The sequence below is a fragment of the Phascolarctos cinereus genome, unplaced genomic scaffold (assembly GCF_003287225.1).
Source record: "Phascolarctos cinereus isolate Bilbo 61053 unplaced genomic scaffold, phaCin_HiC Scaffold_7;HRSCAF=346, whole genome shotgun sequence".
In the NCBI taxonomy this organism is placed as follows: domain Eukaryota; kingdom Metazoa; phylum Chordata; class Mammalia; order Diprotodontia; family Phascolarctidae; genus Phascolarctos; species Phascolarctos cinereus.
Window position 1 is genome coordinate 3,052,090 of NW_027556180.1, and position 17,247 is coordinate 3,069,336.

General features: G+C 53.4%; 1 long non-coding RNA gene across 1 annotated transcript; it reads right to left on the reverse strand.

Moving 5' to 3' along the window:
* Positions 1-474: 474 nt before the first annotated feature.
* LOC110193080 (uncharacterized) lies at positions 475-1,571 on the reverse strand. The gene is made up of 2 exons (XR_002320369.2): positions 1,467-1,571; positions 475-638 (listed from the first exon to the last, which is right to left on the reverse strand). It is a non-coding gene; the product is annotated as an uncharacterized LOC110193080 (long non-coding RNA).
* Positions 1,572-17,247: the final 15,676 nt, after the last annotated feature.

Here is a 17,247-nt window from a genome sequence, read left to right on the forward strand (position 1 = left end):
CCCAGACTGGGCAGCCCCTAAGGGCCGGCCAGGGTCACCTGGCCTGTCCCCCCTTCCCGGTCTCTTCCTCCTCTTCTTCCTTCCTCTTCCTCATCCCCTGTGCCTCCAAACGATCCTCCTGGGACATGAAGCACTCCAGTGGAGGCAGAAGTCCAAGCCAATGCCAAACTGAGTAAATGCTTCCTCTCCAGCTCCCACCATAAAAGTGGTTCCCAAACTGCCCCAAAGTATGACAATCTCACTCCCACCTCTCCAACTTTCCCACAAGAATCTCTGGATGGATGTGCTGGTAAATGTTTAACATCCAGCTCCCCACATTGGGGATGGGGTGGAGGATAAGTTCAATCTCCATCACTAGCATATTAACATCACCAGATTCTCAGGTCTAGATAATCAGGGAAACAATAAATCAAGCCTGATTGGCAGCATTTGCTAACTTCCCAGGTGTAAATACTCACACTGAACATTTAACAATCGGCTCTGAAAAGGCTTTATCAGACACTTTGCCACGGCTGAAATCAGCTGTATCTTCCAGGTCCCCCATCCGTTGACCCAGGAGCCTTGTGGAGACCTGAGGAGTCTTCCCGATGAAGCTGTGGTGACTTTCTGTGACGGCTGCTCTCCTTTCTCCACGTTCACTGTAATGATACAGTCTAGAAGTTTGCCAGGAATCAAGTCAATTTTGTCTGACTCTTGGCCTAGACCAGCATCAGGGCTCTGGCCTCTCTGGGGCCCATGAGGCCAGTGACCACTGGCTTCACTGCCACAATCTCCCCCTCCCTGGAGCCTCAGATGCTGGTGCTTCTCCCATCAGACTGAGCTCTCTGTGCTGATTATTCCAGGCTCCTGGGGCTCTGGCTCTGGCTCTTGGCTGACCAGAGGATCTCCCTGGCCCAGCTGCCTGCCCCACTCATCTCCTTCCAGTTCTGCACATCCCTCCCAATCTCCCCTAGGTGAGGGTCTCCAGGCTTCCTCCACCTCCCATACAGATCCCAGAGGATCCTTCACAAGCTTCTATAGCCAGTCCTGCCCTCTCTGTCCATCTTGGGCTGGCACCTCTGACACCAGACCCTCCTCACAGCTGGCAAGGACCAGCCAGGGCCAGTGCAGCTGGGCACCGTGGCTGAAGAGCCGGCCTCCGGTGCCCCCACCCGGAGAGCCCAGGTGAGCCTCTGAGGGGGCTCTGGAGAGGGATGTCAGGATGGATAGAGCAGGGAGGGACCCTGAAGGTCAATTTGTCCAACCCCCTTGTTTAACAGATGAGGAGATAGGGGTGTCAGAGGTGAGGGGCCAGTCAGGACGCAGCAGGGATCAGTTTTCAAATTTGAGCATCCTCTGCCACACCCAGCCTCTCTGGGGCAGAAGCCTTTACACCTTTACAATAGGGGAAAAAAAACCCCTTTATCTGATGGCAAACCCCTCCCCCAGCCGCAGCCAATGAAGGCGTAGGTCACTCAGCCACTTACAGAGTTGCCAGATGGACCTTCCAGCCATAGGAAGGACCCCTGAGGCCCAGAGGCCTGACCCAGGGCTGGAGACAAGTTATCTCCAGGCTAGTGCCATCTGCCCTCAAGGACCACACCCAGGACCACGTGGCCTTGTGGTCTTAACCCCTATAAAGAACCAGAAAAAACCCACAACTTTGTGGGCAGGCAGAGATGACAGAGGCTCAAAGCCCCAGGGGATCTTGATCAGGAAGCCAAGGTGACTGCTTGAGAGGCTAGGCTGTGGATGGAGAGGACATGAAGGGGAGGTGGGCAGGGAAGCTGGGATGTAATGAGCCTTTCCAGCCTTGACCTTATTTCTAGATGAGTCCATCCTGTTCAGCCTAACACTGTCTACGTCCCTTAATAAGCAGAGCATTGAGTCAGCTCACAGGAGCACGCATGGATGGCTCTCTTAGAGCCGCTGGCCCAGCAAAGGAGCCCAGGCCCTGAAGGGAAGAGTTAGGGGTGCCCTGAGCACATCCTGAGAAAGCTGGCTCTTCTTGGGGACTGGATCAGGTGCCAGAGGGTGGACCAGTCATGCAGGCATGGGTAAGGGGCATATCTACAGGCATTTCCTGACCAGGAGGTGTCCATACACCTAAGTGCCCCAAGACCCTGTGGGAGGTGCAGAGGTGTAGTGGCAACGTCCCTGGCCCGAGCTCAGCTCAGATTCCAAGCCTCACACTCCCAGGCCACAGTGATCTGGGGCTGTCACTGGCAGCCTGCCAAGAAACAGATCTCCCAATCCATTTTGTAATGCCTAGTGTGAAAACAATAGAAACAATTAAGATAAATCCTGTTAAATTAAGCAAGAAGGGAATTAGTTTAGCTTCTAGACCCTCATCTTTAGCAAGGGGGCCATAGGCCAGCTATTCATCTTTGCTGTTTTGAAAGGAGGGAGCCCAGTGGTCAGAGTGCCAGAGTAGGATTCAGGAAGACCAGAGGTCAAATCTGGCCTCAGACACTTCCTAGCTGAGGCGGCAGATTCCACGTTGTCCGAGAGAATTGTCCAGAAATGTTCTCACCTCTCTCTTTACCACCTGTGCCTTCCTCTACGTGACCGGCAAGCAGCAGACCTGGGGCTTCTTAAGTGTTTTCTACACACACAGCCGGGCCAATCTTTTAGATTCTTCCAGCCTCAGTTTGCCCGGCCTTGCCAGGCAGAAAGCGCAGGGGTGAAGGGAACTTCTGTCTCCCATGAAGTCCTGCCTCAGAGGAGGACAGAGGGACGAAGGGAGGGAGGAGCATCACATCCACAGAGGGTCTGGGTCAATACACCCCCTACTCACGTCTATTTTGCCCTCCTGTGGAAGGGCTTTGCAGGCTCTGGGAGGTCTTCTGTCCCATCTTGGCCCTCACTGATGTCTCACATCAGCAGTGTGAGGGTCACAACCGTAAAAGGGCCTCTGGTGGAAGAGGGTCCATGAAATAGTCTGCAAGACAATAGTCCTGGAGAAGGAAGAGATGTGCCCAGAGAGTGAATCTTAGGCCACAAGGTAAGAGGGGCCATAGTAAAGCTTCTGAACCATGGGGACAGGAGGCCAAGGGCCTGGACCTTCAGGGGTTCCCAGGGGAGCCAGCCAGACCTCTGGGGATGGCTTCTTTGAAAACAAAATCAACTTATCCAAGCCCTCAGCAGCTCCATTTAAAGTCTCCTATATCGTCCATTCTATTGTCCTACCATGTGGTACCCTTCTTCCAATTCCATTGAATTCTCCAGGCATTAATTAAGCACCTACTATGTGCATGTCACAAAATCAGAGGGAATAATATTTACCCAGGCAAGAAAATACAATCAAGTGTATGCCAAGTAATGTAATGGAAGGAAAGAGCTCACAACCAGAGGAATCAGGAAAGGCCTTGTGTGAGAGGAGGCAGCCGAGCCGCGCCTTGAAGAATACTGGAGATTCGATGAGGGAGGTGAGAGGGAGTGCATGGAGGGGGAGGAAAGGACAGCAGTACAAAGACATGGAGGTGGGGGATGGGATTTGAAGCCCAGCCTTCCCGCCTTCCGGTGAAGCCTGCTCTCCAAGCCGCCCCTCTGGGTCTCTGCAGAGCCCCCTCATTGCTCTGGGCCGAGCAGGACAGGGATCATCCACCTTCTTGAGGATGGCTCTTCAGCTTCTGAGAGACGGAATTCACTCACACCTCTGAGCTGCCCAGTCTCAGTCTGTAACCACTGTGCCACACTGCCTGTCGCCTCCACAATCACCTTTATTGAAGGCAGATCAAGGCCGCCAGAGAGATGAGCCAGGCAGGGCCTGGGTCTGTGGGGAGGCCAAAGGGTCTCAGCTGTTATCATTCGCTTGAATACAGGACCTGGACGTGTGTGTGTGTGTGTGTGTGTGTGTGTGTGTGTGTGTGTGTGTGTGTGTGTTTGGTGTTAAAAGCTTCTTAAGAGTCCCCCATTGCGGCAGACGCAGGGAGGGCAGAGGCCCATGACCGCTGGCTGGGCAGGGTGAAGGTTCCAGCCCTCCTCAATCTGTGACAAGTTCCCAGGTGACTCCAGTCCATGGCCTCTCACTTGTTGCTGAAGTACCGGGGCTGGCCCAGAAATCGCAGCCGCTGGTAACTGGGTCAGCTCCAAAGATGTTGGGTCCCTGTTTGTGAGGAAATGAGGCCAGAGTGCCTGAGGAAGAGGCAAAGGGCAGGTTGTTTGTGTGGGCCCTGGGAGAAATCCCCATCCTGCTGCCGGTCTGAAAAGAGTGGGCCACCAGTGGAGACACTGTCCACAGTGACCAGAAATGCTGGCCCCAGGCCAGGGCTGAGAACCGTCCTGTCCAGGGAAGCTCCCCCTGCCCCTGCATGGCTGCTGGACAGACCGACTCTCTGTACTTCGGCCTTCTCCTCTAGAGAAAGGGTCTAGAAAGTTCAAGGGTAGCTAGCCATGCTGCCTTGGAGGCCGAGGCCCCATAAGCTGGTCAGCTGGCCTGGTCTTAGGACACAAACAATGTAAGGGGGCTGGGGGCTGAGCTGGACCTGGGCTTTAGCAAAGAGGACAGGCAGGAATGGCATCCACCAGAGGGGCTCCTGGGAAGGCAGCCTCCCACGTCCAGAGAGGTCGGTCACCAAGCAAGGGCACTGTGGGTGTAAAGCCCTCTCCTGGTTCAGAGGGGCAGTTAGGGTCTGGGCTGGTGAAGCTGGAGAGATCTTTTCATTAGATCCCCAGACATCATCTGAGCCCTGCTTGTGCAAGGCGCTGGGGGATGCACAGAGATGCCCAGGGACTGGGGGTCTGGCGCTCCATGGGGGGCATATGACCTCCGTGCCCCCCCCACACTGGGCCAGCTCCAGAGCCCTCAGGAGGAGCTTGGAGCTGTTGTAATGACCTAGCTCCTATCCTGGACAGCCCCCTCACCCCCCACCCAGGAGCAGCAGCAGCAAAGCCAATGCTGTGATCAATGGTGAAGGATGAAGCCACGGAGGGATTTCGGAGCCAGAAGCCTTGTGTTACAATCCCCACTGTCTGCTCTCTGGGCTCAGTTTCTACCCTAAACCAAAGAGGCTGGGTTTCCTCCAGGTTTCAGCCTGTGAGTCAGCTCTACTCTGAAGTCTCTGGAGGGGGCCGGGCTCTGGGATGCAGCGCCCTGCTCTCATAGTAGGTGCTTAATGAGGCTGGGATAAAGCCCAGGGGAGGGGGAAGGGACCTCAGGGCCCCTCCAGGCCAAACCAAAACGGGGCAGGCCCTTTCTTTGCTTTGTCACCCCTAGGAAGGGGCACTCTCTCCTTCCTGAGGCAGTCCGTTCCCCATTTAGGCATCTAAGTACAAGCACTGGGTCCTTGTATTAGCACTAAGTCTGTCATTAATGTCATTAATAACTCTCTGCCATTCCTGCCCATTCACACTCCTGGTTCTTCTTTCTGGGCCAAGCAGAATAGGCCCAATCCTCCTCCCCAGGACAACCCTTGGGACATTGAAGACTGTCCCCCAAAGCTGTCTCTTCCCCCTGCAGACCCTCTCCAGAGTTTTGAAAGACCTCCTGTGGCCTAGTCTCCTGCCCTTCACCACCCAGCCTGCTCTTTCCTATGGCCTCCAGGACGTCACCACCCTCCATGAAAGGTGATACCCAGAGCTGAGCATGACATTCTGGATGGTGCCTCCAGATGGGGTCTCCCCAGAGAGGGGAGCACAGCAGGACCATCCCTTCTCAAGTCCAGGACTCTGGGCCTCGTTTGACCGTGGCACGGTGGAAGTAGCCTCTCGGCTTCTAGTGGCCACTCGGGCCCCAAGATCTTTTTCTGATGAATTACTGAATGTTAATGTTTTATCGATGGTCCTTCCCAATGTTACAGGCTTCAGACTGGCCAGTGAGTGTTTCACTGTGGCTGTGTAGATGCATGGGCTAAGTGGGCTCCCTTGAGGTTGGAGAAGAATGCTGTTTGGCGGATTTCTGGGCCATGGCTCCAGAGGGAGGGGGCTGTGACACACCTGCAGGAGGTCTCATCCCAGCATCGTCCCCTTCTCTTGGCTCTGCTTCGCTGGCATCTCCCCAGAGGCATGGATTTGGAAGCCACAGACTGTTCTTGGAATGAGGCTTCTTTGCCGAATGTGGTGAAGAGACCCAGGAGGGGGTGGGTCAGCCTCCTCAGAATATGCGTGTGGAGTCAGAGCACACCCGACACGTGGGTGCCCAGCTTTAGGGGGGCTCCTTCCATGGCGGGGAGCTCATTCCACCACGGCAGCTGTTCTGCCTCGGGCGAGAAGTTTGACCAGGCTCATCTGTCCATCCCCTGCCCCTGTTATGTCCCCACACATGGCTGTCAAGTCCTCCCCGAGGCCTCTTTTCTTCTGGCTAACCCTCCCCAGTTCCTTCCCACAGCCCCTCTCTATACAGCACAACCTGAGGTCCCTTCCCGTGACAGTGGCCTCCTCCTATAATGCAGCCCAGAGCTGAGCACGGCCCCCAGAGGAGGCCTGGCCAGGGCAGGGAGCAGAAGCACCATCACCACGCCTCTCCTGGTGAAGTGTGAGGCCCCCTTCACCTTGGCTGCAATATCATGCTGCTGGCTCACATTCCACTAAGTCTGCTAAGACCCCCAGATCTTTTCCAGACAAGCTCCTGTCTGGCCATCGCTCTCCTATCCTTTGCCTGAAAAACTGACTTTTGGAAGCCAAGTGTAAGACTTGTTGTCATCTGGTCATTCTTCATGACCCCATGGACCCTGCTCTCCAAAACCATGGGGTTTTCTTGGCAATGATACTGGACTGGTTTGTCATTTCCTTCTCTGGTGGATTAAGGCAAACAGAGGTTAAAGTGACTTGCCCAGGGTCACACGGCTCGTGAGTGTCCCAGGCTGGACTTGAACTCAGGTCCTACTGACTCAGGTTCCACTGAGCCATCTAGCTGCCCAAGACGCTATGTGGAGTCTATTAAATCTGTCTCATTAGATGATTCACGCCTGTCAAGATCCCTTTCTGCTTGTTGGGTGGCTCTCCCTCTTGAGCAAACCCGATAGGTCCTACCCCAGATTCTAAACACACTTGAGGTCAGTCTCCCCTCTCTGGGTCCCAGACAGCTCTCTGTTATGGGCTGGGGATGATGCTGTCCACTAGAAGGGAGAGTTTTCTTATCAGAAGTTCCCCATCTGGGGCAGCTAGGTGGCGCAGTGGATACAGCACTGGCCCTGGAGTCAGGAGGACCTGAGTTCAAATCTAGCCTCAGACACTTGACACTTAACGAGCTATGTGATCTTGGGCAAGTCACTTAACCCCGTTGCCTAGCTCCCCCCCCCAAAAAAAAGGAGAAAAGAAAGAAAAAAGAAGTTCCCCATCCCAAGGAATCACATGCCCAGCAAACATTCCATCAAACACACAGACTCTAGCCTAGACCATGGAGGTGCTCCCCTACAGAGCTCCCACCAGTAGCACAGCAAGGCCACGGCTGGTGGCTGTTCTCTGACTGTGTCGTCCATTCCAGCTGACCAGCCTGCTCCAGGACCACATTATCCTCCATCCCACCCCTCCCCCACTCCCCCATCTTGTCCTCTGCATGCCAGACCTGATGGAGTGCTTTGCTAAAATCTGGGTAAGTGACTTCTACAAGAGCCCCGGTTGGTAAGCCTTCATGAAAGGAGCCACCTGCAGGACAGCTGGACCCATGTGTCTCTGCAGTGCCTGGAATCCGGCAGGTCTGCATCGGGCTCCTGCCCACCCTCTTCCCAGTGCATCTGCCCAGCCTGCCCTGGCCCCTCGCCCCTCTGTCCCTATGCTGGCCACTGCCGTCCTCCCAGGCTCCTGCCCCACAGCTACTCACCATGCTTCTTCTTCCTCATCCCCACAACCCATCAGCTACCATGTCTGATGGATTTGACGGCCACAAGGCACCTCACCTCCATCTCCTCCTCTTCACTCCCATAGCTGGCCCCCCAACTCAAGCCCTCATTACCCCACCCTGGACCAGGCAACAGCCTCCCAACTGGTCCCCCTGCCTCTGGCCCCTCCTTTCCCAAGGGGAAAAGGGGAGTCACCCCTATTCTCTAAACACTGACATGGCTCCGACAGGCAGTGGCAGCTCAGCGGGCTGGCAGAGGACCAGGCAGAGGGCAGGCTGGCTGGGGTGGGCACTGGGCTGTGCCTTCTTCAGCTCGCTGCAGAGACAACATGGAGAAAGCAGCTTTGTGGTGCTGCCTCTTCCCCCCACCCCCCAGAGAGGAACTGCTGATGCCAGGGACCATGAAAGGCTCAGGTGAGCTCCTGATTTCCAGCAGAGTGAGTTAGTCCCAGAAAAGCTGTGGAGGCCAGACTGGCTGGGAGTGGCCAGCCCCGGTGAGGTCAGCGGCAGAGGCCAAGGAGATCCACCAGTCATAAGCAGCCACTCCCTCCCTCCCCACTGGATGCAGGTGGCTTTGGCTCTGGGGACCTTGAGCCTCCTGTCTGCCTGGCTGGCCTGTAGAGTGGGCATAGGTGCGGGAACGGGCATAGGCAGTGTTTCTAGGCCAAGCAAACATTCTGAAAATCTATCAGAGCCCTGCTCCAAAGGCCCCTGGAGTCGGGGTATGGCTGGAAGCTTTGCTATTTCCCGGGGTCATGCTGAGTAAAAGGGGATGTCAAGCTCAGAAATGAGGCGTAATTGCTTTGAGGGTGCCTGTGTGTGCACAAGTATGTAAGTGTGTGCATGTGTGTACATGTGCCTGTGTGTGCACATGTGTGTCGGTGTATGCATGAGTGTGCATGTGTAAATATGTGCATGTAGGCACATGTATGCATGTGCAAGAGTGTAAGCATGTGCATGTGAGGTGAGAGCTGTTTGTCCACTGCTTACCGGGCGTTTCTGAAGTCCTTGGTGACATTGACTCACTGCTACTTCCCAGAAACCAGAGAGAAGCCCGGCTCTCCTGGGCACTCTGTGGGGGCCTTGGGCAGAGCCAGGCTTCAGCAGAGTTGAATAGGAGGCAAGGCTTCTCTCCAGAGCCCTCAGCCTTCCCTTTCTGCACCATCTCTTTCCAGCAGGACAGCTCAATTTTTTTTAAAGGCCAGGAAATAAGCAAACACCATGAGCAGAAAGAAATGTACCGTAGACTCTTATTATGGGGACAATGAAGATCAAGGCAGAAATTCTGAAGAGGACGATATTGTCAACAAACCCACATGTAGAGCCTCAAGAGGGAATATGAACTGGTCTGAAGCCCAAAAAGCCTTCCTGCAAGAGCTCAAGAAGGATTTTAAAAGTGAAATAAGAGAGGTAGAAGAAAATCGGGAAAAGAAATGAGAGGTATGCAAGAGAGAGTCAATAGCTTGGAAAAGGAAGGACAAAAATGAACTGTAGAAAACAAGTCCCTAAAAAATACAATTGGCCAATTGGGAAAAAAGTAAACTGAAGAAAACAACTCCTAAAAAGCAGAATTGGTCAAACAGAAAAAGAGACACAAACATTCACTGAGAACTCCTTAAAAAGTAAAATGGGCCAAAAGGAAAAGGAGGTATAATAGAAGAAAATAATTTGTTAAAAATTAGAATTGGGCAAGAATTGGGAAGCTAACGACTCTATGAGAGAGCGAGAATCAAACAGAAATAAAAGAATGAAAAAATAGATGAAAACATAAAATACCTCATTGGTAAAACGACTGATCTGGAAAATCGATCCAGGAGAAACAATTTAAAAATAATTGGTCTACCTGAAAATCACGATGAAAAAAAGAGCCTGGACAACATCCTTCAGGAAATCATCAAGGAAAACTGCCCTGAAGTCCTAGAACCAGAGGGTAAAATAGCCATAGAAAGAATCCGCTGATCACCTCCTGAAAGAGATCCCAAATTGAAAACGCCAAAGACTGTAGTAGCTAAATTCCAAAATTACCAGGTTAAAGAAAACCCATTAGCTCCGTGTCCACCTTCTCATACTTTTAGTCAAACACTTTAAATGGACCCCCATAGCAAGCTGGCCTTGGCATCATCAAGGCCTGGGTTCAAATCCCCCTCATTTAAATGCTTAGTGCCCCAGACAACCCTCCATGACCAGAAGTCCCAGAGCACATGCCAATCTGCAATGGTAAAAGCAGTCTCCTTACTGGAAGTTCCCCACACCAATGAAGTCACTGATCCAATTTTTTAAAAGTCCAGATGCCCTTCATCCAGCATTCAAAGACCTCTCCAGGCCCGTGGCAACCTGATATCCCAGCTGGGAAAAGTGGAGGCAGAGGGTGTAGTCAACTTCTTCAAGGAGTTTGGATGAGAGCAGAGAAGAGAAATACGACGACAACTCACGGGATGCTAAGGTCTAATAGAGGCTTTTCATGGATGGGAAGAATTGGCCATGTTTGTAGGTATCAGGGAAGGAACAATCAGCCAGGGAAGAAGGAGGAGGAAGGGAAGATGAAGAAAAGAGAGAATGGAGGTTGGTGGCCCACCCCTGCTCACCGCTGCTTCCCCGGCTTGTGTGCTGGGGGCCTCTGAGCCCAAGCCATGATTTCCTCCATGCTAAGCCATGCTCTACTCGGCCTTCGAGGCCAGGCTTTGAACCCTCTCCCTCTGAGCCTTCCCAGGCTGGACCGCCCAACCCATCGGCCAAGGCAGGAAGAGACCAGGACTCAGCTGCTCTGGCCTTAGGCTGGGAAGGATGACCATATCTTAACCCAAGAAAAACATTTTGCTTTGAGCTGGAAACAGTCAGGCTGAGAAAACGTCGACTCAGGGCGGGTCCCCACATCGCCCGGTCCGTGCGTGCCTCTGAAATGGAAGCCCCGTTGTCTCCTACAGATGGCATTAATGACCAATCAATCAAGGGGTGCCTCGATGGGACAACGGCTAGCTGTGGGCAGGGGGATGGACACGCAGGGGCGACGGTGGGGTGGCGGAGAGTGAGTGGGGGAAACCAAGTCAGACAATCAGAGCCGTCGAAAGGGGGAACGCCGGCTTGACAGGATCTGCGTCTCCCCCTGAGTGGAGTCCTCAGGTCAAGGACAGATTGCCCCATCAGTCAGGGGGCGCCACAGTGCCCGGAGCACTGAACCTGGAGTCAGGAAGACCTGGGTGCAAATCCAGCCCCAGACACTTACTGACTAGGTGACCCTGGGCAAGTCATGTGTTCTCCCTCCCAGCCTCATTTTTCTCATCTGTAACAAGGGGATGATAATAATAATAATAACAGCACCTTCCCCCCCCCCAGGATAACGTTTGCAAAGTGCTTTTCAAAACTTAAACCACTATATAAATGTTAGTTATTAATCAGTCAGTCAATTAGCATTTTTAAACACCTACTATGTGCCAGGTGTTGTGCTAAGTTCTGGAGATGCAAAAAGAGTCAAAAGACAGTCCCTGCCTTCAGGAAGCTCACCATCAAAAGGGGGAACATTTATTATTATTATTATTAATTATTATTATTTTCAGTCATGCAGAGTGCCTGGGAGAATGATCCCCAAAGGAAGCCCGGGTGGCCTAGAGCTGTGCTTGAGAGGGGTCTCCAGACACAGGATCCTCTACAGGAGGACAGCCGATGGCCTGAGAACACAGGAGGCCGATTTCAGCTCAGATTGAGGAGGAACTTCATACTGACCAGAGCTAAGAGGAAAGCTGGGCCTCCTGCAGTAATGATCTCCCCAGGACTAAAAGTGTGTCATCATTGACTGGCTAACCAGTGGCCAGCGTTATCTTCAATAGGCTCTCTTCATTGAATGAACGAATGCGTTTAGAAGAAAAGCATTTATGAATGTGCAAAGCACAGGAAAATAAATACAAAGCAAGGACAGCCTTTCCCTTAGGAAGCTTCCACTTTGATTGGAGACAGAATACAGGGGCAAATGCAGGCAGGACCAGGCACTTCAGTCCAGCTCGTCCACGGGTGGGGACTTGTGGTCTTGAGGCCATGTGTGGCCCCAAAGGGCCACACTTAAGGACCTAGCGGGCCACACGTGGCCTTTGAGCTGCAGGCTCCCCACCCCTGAATTAGCCAGTCAATTGTTATTCATTAAGTAACCATTGTGTGTCAGGAACTGTGCCTGAATGGGGAGCCAGTAAATGGATACACGCAACCAGGGACAAGGGCAGGGTGGATATGATCAAGTCCACGAGGGGACAGGGGAGGGGGACGAAGGGTGGTCTTGCGGAAGAGTCATGGGCATGCCGCTGGGGAGGCTGTGAGGAGGGAGCAAAGTGAAGTGGAGTTGGGCTTCTCTAAAGTTGTGGCCAGGGAGGCAGTCCCTGGTCAAGACCGTGGGACCTCCGTGCAGAAGGTCGTCGGGGTTTGGTCTCAGGTGAGGACAGCCAGGGGAGACTGTGGCTGGAGAAGAGAGAGCTTGCACTTAATGCCTCCTTCCAACCCAAACTCCCTCGGGTCCTGTTATTCTGTGATTCTGGCCTAGCCTGGGCTACAGAAAGCATCCTCTGTGTTTGGGAGAACCACTGATGCATCCAATTGCCAGACTGTGCCATCTCCTTTCTTCTTCTTCTCGGTCCTGAAATTGAAGACATAAATAATTAGATTTGGGGGACTGGATTTTCCTCTCCCTGCCCACCTCCAAATGGCTCTTTTCTCCTCAGTGGGAGAAAAGACCTAGGAAGAGAGGAAGGAAGGTGGAGCCCCTGCTTCCTGTCAGGACTCTGGGCGAGTGGGAATCGGGCAGTCCAGTGACACTAGTCAAGGGGACAGTCCCCCCTTTGGAAGGACTGGCGTTGTCTGGGGAAATAACTGTCCCCCATTAACTAAAAAGGAAGCCAAGCATGGGAGCTAAGTAACTTCTGCCTGGCCTCCTCCACAGGGGTTTTGGAAAAATCACTGAAACACATTCAGGCATTTTTTGAGCATGTGGAGAAAGTATTCTGCAGAGGTCTGCCCTCAGCTCCCAGCATGTGCTCTCTGTCTGTCTGTCTCTCTCCCTGTCTCTCTCTCTGTCCCTGTCTGTCTGTCATCTTTATATGCCCATCATGGACCCAGGCAGCCCCAAGTTTCCACCCCAGCCCAAATCAACCTGACTGGGGTCCCCAGCTGCCTCACTGAGCTCCATCCCCGTGTGGCACAATACCTTGTGTGCTGGCCGACCTTGACGTTTTTGAGTAGAAAAGGGACATCACAGATTCGCTCCATAAATTTCCTCCTGTCTCTAAAGTCCTTTTTGTCCTCGCAAACCTCAGCCCAAAACATAACGTGTGTCACTTGACACTCCAAACGTCCTCCTTATCCCGCGATAAGGAAGGGATGAGGCCAGTGCAGGCTGGAAGTGCTCTCTCGACATAAATCCCGGTGCCCTTTGTACCAGTGGGATGCTCCTGAGCAGAAAGTGAGTTTGTGGCGTTTTCTGAGCATTTGCTGGTGATCGCTCTGTCTGGCATCCAGAAGGGGTCATCCTCCTGCAGCCAGAGCTGGGATTGCCTGCCACTGCCCACTGGAGATCCAGAGCTTTCCTAGGCCAGGAGGACAGCAATGATTGTGCCCCTACCTGGAAGCTCTGAGAGCCCCTGGTCCTCTTCCCAGCACACCTGAGCGGGAGCCCCAGGGGGAGCCCACAGTGGAACAGCCAAAAGGAGCCCCTCCTTGAGCCCTGAGGACCTGGGGGGGGTGCCTGATGGCCAAGGGACTCTGGGCAAATCGCTGCTCTCTGGGCCCCAGTTTCCTCCTCTGTGGGATGACCAGATGATCTCTAGGGTACCCCTTGTACCCTAATTCCCATGTAATTTAAAGGATTAAGCCAGAAGAACCTGGCCCTAGGACCAGAGGAGGGGAATGGAAAGCTGGGATCCCAGCAGGGCCCCCCACATAATGGGCCCTGGGGCCAGAAGGAGGGCTTTGTCCTTCAAAGTGGCTGGAGGCTTTTCAGCACCCTAGAGGAAATTAGAAAAAGATGGCTATGGTTATAGCCTGTGCCTCAGGCAGACAGATGCCCTGCAGCCCTAAGGAGGGCCGGGGAGCTGGGCCCTGGGGTGTGCAATATCATCTTCATCATCATCATCATTACCATCTGCATCTAGGCAGATGGCACTTTAAGGTTTGCCAAGCATTTTACACCTTATCTCATCTGACCCTCACAACAATCCGGAAGGCAGGTACTATTATGGCTCTACTTTACAAATGAAGAAACTGAGGCCAACAGAGGTCAAGCCCAGGATCCCACAGCTGTGAGGAATCTGAGCCTGGATTGGAACTCAGATCTCTCTGATTCCAAGCCCAGTGCTGTGTGCCCTGACACCACCTATCTGCCTGTTTTTACAGATCTTCAGAACCAGAATCCAGAGTCGCTTCAAAGACGGTTGGTGATGGCACAGTGGCCAGCCTATGAAGGACTGGTCAAAACATATGCCAGGGGGCAGCTAGGTGGCACAGTGGATAGAGCTTCTGCCCTGGAGTCAGGAGGACCTGAGTTCAAATCCAGCCTCAGACACATAACACTTACTAGCTGTGTGACTCTGGGCAAGTCACTTAACCCAAATGGCCTCACAAAACCAAAACAAAACAAAGCAAAACCTATGCCAGGCAGCCCCCATTGGCACTGATCCATACTGAGCCTGCCTGTCTTTGGACCTCGGCACTGATCTAGGCCATAATCACACCTGGAGAGGTGAACCCAGCCCTGGCCCCCCTGGGGATTGGAGAAAGGTGGGTGGGGGAGGGGAGCAGCATAGCCAGGGGACTCTAGGTGATGGCTACTTATAGATGTGCCCCCCCCCCCACCGTGGGAGGGAAGCTTGCCCAGATGCACTGGGCCACAGGCAGGAATGGTCCTGTAGGGAGGGGAAGTATCTCCCTCTCACCCCTGGATATCAGGATCCCTAAGGAACCAAGATGCTCCTCACAAAGGTAGGCACGCCTATCATTATTGCAGCTCTCTTTTCTGGCCCATTGTAAGGGCTGAAAACTGCTCCACACACCTCCTCTCACTGTAGCATAAAGAGAGGAGTGGGGGAGGGGAACTGGACATGATCCCACAAACCCTTCAGGCAGCCCAGCAATCTCCACCCACCGACACAAAGCAGCTCCTGTGAGATTCAGGAGTCAGAAAAGAAAGCTTCCGCTGGACTGGGTGAGGGCTCCCCGCCTTCCCCCCCCCTCGCTAAGTCCTGACTAAGAGTGTTGACGTCAGCGAGCCCTTCTGCTGCTCCTGCAGACTGCAGATTCAGGATACTACCTTCATTTCCCAAGCCACGATTCCCCTCCCCCTGAAGAGGTCCTGGCAGGCAGAGGGCCACAGCGAGGATGACATCTCCTGGGTCTGGAGCATGCTAAAATGAAAGCTAGCCACTCTCCTCAGCATCCCTGGATCAGCATGCCTGTTTTACAGATGAAGAAGCAGAGGCTCAGAGGCATGAGCGGTCTTTCCCAGGGCCATAAGCAGCTCATGCCAGAGCCCACATTCAGATGCAATCCTCTTTTTCACCGCCTCTCCTCACCTCAGTCCTGTGAGAGTCGGAGGGCTGGGGCTGGATGCCCGGGACTTCTCTTTGGAGACTGGCTCTCGTCCAAGACTCCAAATGTCCAGAGACCACGGCGGAACATGCTTGCACTGTTCTTCACTCAATCCCTCTCCCTGAGCCGGTGATTTTTGGAGATTAAAAACACAGCTGCCCCAGTATCTACAGCCTTTGCTTCTCTTCCTCAGGGTTTGTGTCATTGACATTCTCTTGAACAAAAAAAAGTTCTGGGGGCAAATGGTGGCCCCCAACCTCCATTGCCGCCTCCCAAGAGCTGAGTGGCTGTGACCTAGCCAAATTGGGGGGGGGGGGCCTGGTTCCCTGACCACTGCATCCTCTCACACAATTTCCTGTTCCTGTTGACCTTGTGAATGAATGACCACCCACCAGGTCCTGGGTCTCCAGGCCCAGTGAGTATGTGTGGTCAGAGGACCATGAGCTGAAGCCCATTCTATGCCTGATGCCTGCTGAGGAGTCCTGTAAAGGTCCACTTTGCCCAGCATCAGCTGCTGAGACTGACCATTCCGCCAGGGCAGTGCCTAAGCCCAAAGCCCTTGGCCTTATCTTCTGATCCAGCCCTGATTGTGCTGTGGGTGTGGCCACTTCCAAAAGGATCCCATCGCTGAATCTAGCAGCTGCAATGAATGCAATGAATTGGGGAGCCCTCTGCAAGCCTGCAGCTCTGGGCTCCTGGTGCATTGAGTAGTGATGAAAGGAACCCAAAGATTTCAATATTTACTTGGGAAAATAACATGCCAGGGTACTAGAGGTTTCCTCAGTTGGAGAGTTGTTGGTGAAGCAGGTATGGCCTGGGCACCTCATGAAGTGATGCTCTGGGCTCAGGACTCATTGGGCACGAGAGCAGGCACCTCTGGAGGGTGAGCCAAGCCAAGATCTGTCATCAGACAACAGGTCCCACTTTGTTCTGTCTTGTGGCATTCAAAGGCCACAGGGGAGATTCTAGCCAAGGAAGAGAGGGGCCGGAAGCCTGACTGTCCAGGTAATGTCATCGGGCCGGAGATGCTGGGTGATTTGTGTGCCCCTCACTGTGGCACACACTTCCTCAGGCTGGCTTCTCACCCATTTCCAGTCCCCCAGGCAACTTTCTCAAGATGTCTGAATTTTAGCCTAAGCTTAAAGCCTGAGTGAGGGCAGACCCCATTTCCGGTTTATCATTCCACTGGTGGGCTGCCCTGACCTCTGGACAGACAGTGACCCAATGTCTGGGGCTCAGCCACATCCTGGAATAGCTTGAGGAAGAGGAGTGAGTGGGTGGGAACTTGGGTGGCCTTTGTGTGAACAGAGCCTTCAACCCCTCACGGACAAAAGATGAGACAGGAAAAATCCACACCTCACTTGTATTTTGGTGGAAATACTACACTTCTCAGAATGAGTCAATGCTGCTGATCTGTAAAAGGGTGGAAAATTCAGTCTAGAGCCCATGACCTCCTTCGGTAGGCCTGGCCTCCACCACACAGTCTAAATGAATGAATGAATGATGGGACGCCGGACAAAGCATGGATTGCTTGCCATATGTTGGGCACGGTGCTAGCACTATGAATGCAAACGCAAGGCACCTCTCATGCCCCCAACCCCAATGACTTTCGTGTCAATTCCTCGGGGGAGAAAGGGGGCACTGATCCTGAGCCCCCTAGACTGCGCCTGCCACTTTGGGACAGCTCTCATTGTGAGAAGGATTTTCCTGAATCTGGCCTCTATCTACCTCTAAGCAGTTCTGAGGCTGTGCCCCAATTCCCCCTTGTCTGTCTCCAGTTCTGCCATCTGGGGCTAGGCATGACAAGCCCCATTCTCATTCCCCACTGCAACTCTTCAAAGACAGTAAGGCTGGGGTTCCCAAGGAGCCCTACTAACTCAGGGATCATTTCCTAAACGGAGCCTTCCCCTCTGGGACTTCCACCATTT